Source organism: Antechinus flavipes, chromosome 3, assembly GCF_016432865.1.
Source record: "Antechinus flavipes isolate AdamAnt ecotype Samford, QLD, Australia chromosome 3, AdamAnt_v2, whole genome shotgun sequence".
Lineage (NCBI taxonomy): Eukaryota > Metazoa > Chordata > Mammalia > Dasyuromorphia > Dasyuridae > Antechinus > Antechinus flavipes.
In genome coordinates this window covers 598,281,427-598,289,557 of record NC_067400.1, presented here as the reverse complement: position 1 = coordinate 598,289,557, position 8,131 = coordinate 598,281,427, and the positions used below count along the sequence as shown (strand labels likewise).

At 41.8% G+C, this 8,131-nt stretch overlaps 1 long non-coding RNA gene across 1 annotated transcript; it reads right to left on the bottom strand.

Annotated features, from left to right (window-relative positions):
* Positions 1–4,505: 4,505 nt before the first annotated feature.
* On the bottom strand, positions 4,506–7,656 carry LOC127555921 (uncharacterized). The gene is made up of 2 exons (XR_007952308.1): positions 7,568–7,656; positions 4,506–5,521 (listed from the first exon to the last, which is right to left on the bottom strand). It is a non-coding gene; the product is annotated as an uncharacterized LOC127555921 (long non-coding RNA).
* Between the last annotated feature and the right edge of the window lie 475 nt (positions 7,657–8,131).

Genomic DNA, 8,131 nt, shown 5'->3' with positions numbered 1-8,131 from the left:
AGATAGATTCCTAAATATTTTATACAATCAGTAGTTACTTTAAATGGAATTTCTTTTTGTAACTCTAACTGTTGGGTTTTGTTAGTGATATATAAGAATGCTGATGACTTATGTGGGTTTATTTTGGATCCTGCAACTTTGCTAAAGGTGTGGATTGTTTCTAATAACACTTTTTTTTTCAATGATGTTTATATAATTACCTGCTAGGCACAAAACTTATAATGATAATGGTTATTCCAGTTCTCACAATAATCCTCAAAATTCAATCTGATAACGCCAGGCAAGATGGGATGAGATAGTCTGGGCTGTAAATCATACTCAGAGTGTGTCTCATGTTTGACTTATCCCCAGCCTTGTCTATAAAGAGGGAAAGCATCTGTGGACTTTTGGCTTTATCTCAGTTTCTTTCCCCTGCTCTGAATCTTTGCTCCCATGACCCTTTTATTTAATGTAGAAACAAATACTGGCTGTCATTAACAGAAATCAAATGCTAATTGTCATTATTAAGCTGCAGGTGCCCTTGAGCTCTCACGAGCTAATTAAAATCATATTAGTGAGGGTGAAAGGGAAGATCTGAGCTCTGAATGGTCTTCATTGGTTTATTATGGGCAGACAGTGAAAGTCACGTTAGGCATGAAACATGCTTCTAAATATCTGTGAAAGGAAAGAACCAGAAAAACAAACTCGGGGACCACAGCAAAGTGGGAGGAGGAAGAGAATGATGACAGAAATACAAAGCCATTTGGAACGTGACAGTCACAGACCGTTGCAGTTTATTCAGCACTGTTCGGTCATGTCTGACTCCTAGTGACCCCATTTGGAGTTTTCTTGGCAGAGATCTTGGAATGCTTTGCCATTTCCTAGTCCAGCTCATTTTACAGATGAGGAAACTGAGGCAAATAGGATTAAGTGACTGGCTCGGGGTCACACAGCTAATAGGGATCTCAAGCCAGATTTGAATTAAAGAGGAGTCTTCTAGACTCTATGTTCAGAACTCTATTCATTGTGCTACCCAGCAGCCCTAATGCAAATGCTAGTTTTATAGTTAAATGGGAAAATGGAGGTCAAGAGAGGTTATATATGATCACATACTAGTTAACAGAGGTTTATCCTCCAAGAGTAAGGCAATAACTTCAGTCTTCTCCCCTCCCCCATCCTTGTAATCACAGATGTCAACTCTCATAGTTGGAAGATAACTTGGAGAGCATCCAATTTAACTTGTACTCTAACACCTGTCCCCTGTGGTGAGGGGGGAACTTCCCAAGGTACCTCCCATTTCACTTTGAGAGCTCTAAGTACAAAAAACTTGCCTTTATATCTGGTCTAAATCTGCCTCTGCAATTTCCACGTCTTCTATCCTCTGAAGCTATGTAGAAAGTCGAATGCCCCATCCCATGAATTCAGATACTGGAACCTAATTATCATGTCCATAAATACATCCACACCCCCAGCCCACTCTGCTATCAATCTTATGTTCTCCAGGTCTTATTGTCTCCCATTCCCTTCAAGGGACTCTGTGTATAATATAAATCTGAGACCCTTTACCACCCTGATTCCTCTCTTTTGGATATTCTCCCACATTTAAATGTAGGGGAGAGAGAGACAGAGAGAGACAAAGAGAGGTAAAGAAACAGAGAGAGAGAGAGAGAGAGAACTGGGGGGTCTGACCAAGAAGGAATACAGCATTTCCTCATTCCTAGAAGTGAGGTTTCTCCTCAAGCTGATTGAGAATGGCAGGAACCTTCTTGCCTGTTATGTCAAGTCTACAACATAACCCCAGAGACATTATGGTCAAGTCTGGGTGGACTTCCATTCCTGGAAGGACATTGACCAGTCAGAAAGAGAGTAACTACAGGAAGGGAACATGGAGGCCAGGGCCATATCAGGTACAGGTGAATGAACGGGAGCTGTTCAACCTGGAGAACAGGGCTCGCAGGGGTTCTCAAACTATAGCCTGGCCCGCGGGCCAGATGGGGCAGCTGAGGACGTTTATCCCCCTCACTGGGCTATGAAGTTTCTTTATTTAAAGGCCCACAAAACAAAGTTTTTGTTTTTACTATAGTCCTGCCCTCCAACAGTCTGAGGTACAGTGAATTGGCCCCCTACTTAAAAAGTTTGAGGACCCCTCTAGACATAGAACCCTAAATCTAGGGCTGAAAGGATCTATATTCTGCTTGAAGACTTCACTGGTGAGAGCATGAGGAACCTGAGCATTTTCAGAAGACCTGAGCATTTTAGCTCAGTAGAGATTAATGGTGAACCCCATTGACCAAGAAAATGAATCATGTTACATGTTGCCCAGGAGCTAGCCGCAAATGGACAAAACTGGTCTGTCTCTCTGATTGTTAAGAATTTTCATAGCTTTGTTTCCAAAGCTGCCCCTCCCCTTTCTCTGTATGTGTCTCTGTCTCTCTTTCTCCCTTTCCTCTCCTCCCTCCCGCCTCCCATTCTCTCTCTCTCTGTCTCTCATTTTTATGCTGACTGGTATTAATTTGCTCAAATTGTTTTAGGACTCAGGAGCTGAGTGAATTCCAAGATAATTCTTTGAATGACTCATGGGCTTGCCAAGAAAAAAAAAAATCATCAGAGTGATTTTACTTACTGGTGCTCAAAGATAAATGGGGGGTAAGAGGGGAGGGAGGAGAAATTAACATGTCCCAGCAGGGAACCCATTCCCTCAGCAGCAGTGATGGGAGAGGAACAAAGGATCCATTGGGATGGCCGGAGGTGTTGAAACTTCTTCCAGATGTGCCAGAAAGGACAGGTGCAGGTGTTTTCTCTGCTAAGGGGCAGGGGAACTGCTGAGTTTTATGGGCTGCAAACTGCTATCAGTAGTTGATAAGCAAGGTTCTGGGTCATTGATTCTCCAGTGATTGGAGAAGACTGATTGCACAAGCTGTAAGCTGTGAAACACGTAATCATGAATCAGGGCATGGGCCATGATCTCCAGGAAAGCTGGGGCATTATGTTCACGTCTGGATGGACTTCCATTCCAGGAAGGACATTGACCAGTCGGAGAGAGAGTATCTACCTGGAAGGTAGATTTGGGGGCTGGGGCCGTATGAGGCGCAGGTGAATGAACCAGAGCTGTTCAACCTGGAGAACAGGGCTTCAAAGACAACAGACATAGAAGTCTAGATCTAGAGCTAGACATCATAACATTGTGAGGGCAGGGAATGTCTTTTATTTCCTTTGTATCTCCAATGCTTAGCACACAGTAGGATACTTAATAAATATTTATAGATCGACTGATTTAGTCTGATCTCTTCATTTTACTTTTACTTGAGATCAAAATGGTTAAGTGGCTTATCCTACGTCATGTAGGAAGTTTGGTATGAGAACTGGGATTTGAACCCAGAGCCTTTTCCATTTTACCGACTGGAGAAACTGAGGCTCATAGAAGTTCAAGAGTCATAGGACCATAGATTTAGACCTGGAAAGAGACTCAGAGATCATCTAATCCAAAATTTCCTTTTACAGATGAGGAAACCGAAGAATAAGTCTCTTGCCTAAGGTCACACAGATAGTTAGTGATAAAGGCAGAATTAGAATTCAGGTCTTCTGACTCTAAAAGCAGTCCAATCTATATATGAAAAGAACCCACATATCCCCAAAGATACCATCCATCCTTTGCTTAAAGACTTCAAGCTCTGAGAGAACCTCTAGCTCTGTGTGACTCAGGAGTATGTCCCGTTCTTGTTGTTGAGAGTTTATTTCACTATATTCATTCTAGATCTGTTACTGAGTTTTATAGACCGCATATGGCTACCATTTTGGGCCAGGATCATGCATCTTGAGCTAGGGACTTTGTTATTGTTCAGTCCTGTCTAACTTCATGGCCCCATGTGCAGTTTTATTGGCAGAGACGGTTTGCCATTGTGTTCTCTGGCTCATTTTACAGATGAGGAAACTGAGGCAAAGAGTGAAGTAGCTTGCCCTGGGTCATGCAAGGAGTAAGTAACTCAGGTCTTTTGGACTCCAGGTCTTTCTATCTATCCACAGGCTGACCTATGGAAAAGGAATTAGCCTTTGCTGCTTAGCCTCTGAGGGCAGAACTAGAAGTGATGATTAGAAGTTTCAAAGAAGTGGATATAATGAAAAAGAAAAGTTACAAATCCTAAAAATTATTGCAAGAAGAATGAAACACTGGGAGATGATTTCTGATTCCCCATTTGTTAGCACACACCCCTTTAAATTACTTTGCATACAAAGTATATTTATACTTTGTATTTATACTTATCTGTATACATGTTACCCCTTATCCCACCTCCAGTGGAATGGAAGGTCTTTGAGGGCAGGGACTGTTTTGATTGAATCAGAGATCTAGGCTTAAAAGGAACTTCAGAAGCCAACTGAGCTAGTCCTTTCATTTTTACAAAGGAGGAAACTAAGTCACAGGCAATTTAAGTGATTTGCCCGAGTCAATACTTATAGGTAGTAAACATTACAGGCAGGATCTTGAATCCAGATCCTGACTCAAAGGCCAGTGTTTCTTTCCCCCCACAGTACCATGACACTGCCTTGCCAAGTCATTTGTATAAATGATAAGTCTGGGTCCTTGTGAGGATGTTCTTCCTTCCTTCCTTCCTTCCTTCCTTCCTTCCTTCCTTCCTTCCTTCCTTCCTTCCTTCCTTCCTTCCTTCCTGCCTGCCTGCCATTCTTTTCTTTCTTCCTTTCATGCCTTCCTTTCATTACTTCTTCCTCTCCTCTCCTCTCCTTCCCTTTCTTCCCAATCAGAATTAAGTGACTTGCCTAGGGTCACATAACTATTAAATCTCTGAAACAATTTCTGAACTCAGGTTCGCCTGACTCCAGGACTACCCCCTGAACTGCCTAGCTGCCCCTTCCATACTCTTTCTGGGTCTATCTCCCTAATGCCAGGCCCATAAAAATGAGCCCAAACGCTCAATTAATTGAATCGAATTACATCTTGGTCCCTTCAGACAGGTTCCATGCACGTGACCAAAGGCTCTTGGTTCCTGATTCACCATCTCTGAATGTTGTGTCAAAGATGATCCATTGCTGAAGAGGAAGGGCCACCTACTCAGTAAGCTTTCAAAGGGAAAAAAAATAGGTTCATTCTAGTTCTTTCCTCTTTGAAATATGTGACTTGAGATTCCGACAGCACGCCTGTCAACTTTCTCCGCCTCCCCCTCCACAACAGCAGCTCTGGAGGCTATCCTCATGTGACAGAGTTCCTGTGCTTGTCTGGGCTGGCCTGAGATTGCTCCTCAGGTTTCTCGATGGCTCCTTCGCTCTGTGTCATCTTCTCTGAGCACACGTGATCCCACTGCAATCTTGCATGACTCTTTTTAGGCTTGGTGACTACCTTGATGAGTTTGAAAATTCCCAATCGGGTCCCGTTTTGCGCTGTCCCCTTTTCCCGGGACAGTCTGATTACCGCCAGTACGTCCGACTGGCCAAAAGAGCTGGACTTTGAATTCGTGTCTGGGAAGTGTCACCTCTGAAGAAAATGAGATCGTCAGCAGTCCCACAGGTCTCCGGGAAGTCTTTCTTATTTCTTGGGAGAGCAAAAAAAACAAGGGGTTATAATTTATGTTTTCAGTATGGTGGCTATATGAAAATTGTATGTGTGCATGTGTCAAGTATTTTTTTTTTTTTTTTAACTATCCTTTACTTGAAATCTAGTGTCTCTCTGGAATCACTTGGATTCTAGAAATTACTTCTGCTGGGGGCATAATGGGGACACCCTCCCAGAACAAGCCTGAATCCCTTCTCTCTGGGGACCAGACTCCTCTAGGACTGAATTTCTGCCATCTAAATCCAAAGAAGGACCCCTTGTGAAAAGGGACTGCCCCCTGGATACAAGTGACACATCTATTCATCTCCCTCTTTACATCCCTAACATATATACAGATATGTATATAATTTATCTGTGTATATAATTTCTCTCTGATCACATGCAAATGGAAAGAAAAGCCTGTTTCCTTTTTTTGTCTGTCTCTAGCATCTAGTTTAGGTACGTAGTATATAATAAATGCATGTCACTTGTTTGTTTTTGAGTGAAAAAAGACTAAACATAGGGGAAAACGCTTAGGAACTTGGACCCCTTTATAGATTTTCTCCTAATTGTTGCAGGAAGTCTCATTCTGCTGGAGTCGCAGATGCATCAGGGTGCTTAGGCATCCCAGCATCCTGAGAGCTACTTACTCTACTACATCTGATTTTGCATGGGATTTCCCATTATCCTCTTTGATGGTTCCTTCATTTTCAGCAGCCTCCTTTTATTGTTGTTTTGTTTAGCTCTGAAATTCATAGTCTACCTTTTAACTAGCGTTAGTCTATCTCCTCATTTCATTCCAATTGGATCAATTCCATTTAATTGAATTCAGTAAACATAACTGAATTCTGGTCCTGCTGTGTTTTAAGCAGTATGCTAATAATGACAGCCAGAGCTTTCAGTTTTGCTAAGAAACTTTTTTTAATCCTTTTTAATTTTTTAACCTTTATTTTCATTTTATCCTCTCAATCACCACAGGAAGTAGGTTTTATCTTAGTTTTACAGTTATGGAAACTGAGGTTAAGTTTCTTGGCCAGCATAACAACAGTTAGGAAGTGTCACCTGGCAGCGCTAGCCCCTGGATATACAAAACCAAGCTCCACCCCCACTTCCCTGCCCTCAAGGTGCTTCCTTTTGATCTGAGGAAAGCCTATGTAGACAGATAATTCTATTTGATTCAGCAAGCATTAATTAAGTCTCCTATGTGCTAGACCCTGTAGATGAAAAGACTTTTTTAAAAATCAAGACTGTTCCTACCTTCAAGGAGCTTACAAAACGTGCACAGATCCGTAACTCTAAATTAAGTACAATATTTAACATGTATAGGACTGTTTGCCATCCGGGGGAGGGGATGGAGGGAGGGAAGGGAAAAGTCAGAACAGAAGTGAGTGCAAGAGATAATGTAAAAAATTACCCAAGCATGGGTTCTGTCAATAAAAAGTTATAATTATTAAAAAAACAAACAAAAAACAAATTAAGTACAAAGAAATTTGGGTGGGAGGGAGAACTAACACCTGGGGAAAAAAACAAAAAAACAAATTAAGTACAAAGAAATTTGGGTGGGAGGGAGAACTAACACCTGTAAGGTCTGGTAGATAAAGGCAAAAGGATTAATGTCTTGAGTCTCTTGACTATTGGTTGGGGCTGTATGAAGAGTTGTTTAGGGTGCTAAGATATCAAGTGACCTATCCAGGGTCCCACAGCCATTGTGAGACAGAACCAGGCCTTCGGCTCAGAGCCCAACTCTCTCTCCACACTGCCTTTCTATTCCTCCAAATACAAAATATATAAAAAGGAAGAACCAAGTAGGAGATGCAGAGTTGGAGTCCACAAGTCCCGGATTCAGATCCTGCCTCAGCAAGTTAATAGTTTTATAACCCAGGCAAATGGCTTAATTCTTTCGTGCCTCAGTTTCCCTATTTCCAAAGGAGGAGAATTGTTGGACTTAATAGCTTGATCTTTTCCATAGGAATCCTAAAGAGCTATGATCCCGTGATAATTTTTGGTATGGATTTTCAGGAAAGGCCGGCTTGTGGGATGCAGTACCTGAGCAGAGCCTTGAAAGGAGCTGGAGATTCTAGATGGAGGAGGAAGAATATTCCAGGTCTCCTGTGCAAAGGCCAGGGCAAAATCCTATGGCAATGAAGATGGGAGGGAGAATAAATCATTGTCAACAAATAATAATGATGCTGCTGATACTGATAGTGATTAAAAAAAAAAAAGAAATTTAGAAATCCCTTCTCTGACCTGCTCAGATTTGATAACCAACTTTTAAACTATGTAAAATAGGAGAAAAAAAAACACCAAAAAAAACTATCGCCTGGCATGGGTCCAGGATACTTCGCCCACAAACTGGTTTGGACCAGTGAGACAGGATGTTCTCTGGAGCAAAGATCATGTGATTACACCGTGTGAACAAACAGATGGTGTATCATTAACAAGGTGTAAGGCTGCATTTCGGAGGCCTTGCCATGGTTAGTGACCCAGACAATTTAATCAGAAAATGGCACAAGGCAAAGGTTTATTCTGTTTGGAACAGACCTCTTTATTTAAAGAAAAACAAAAGCAAGAAACTTGTGAGCCTTCCATATTTCGAAAATATTGGATTTT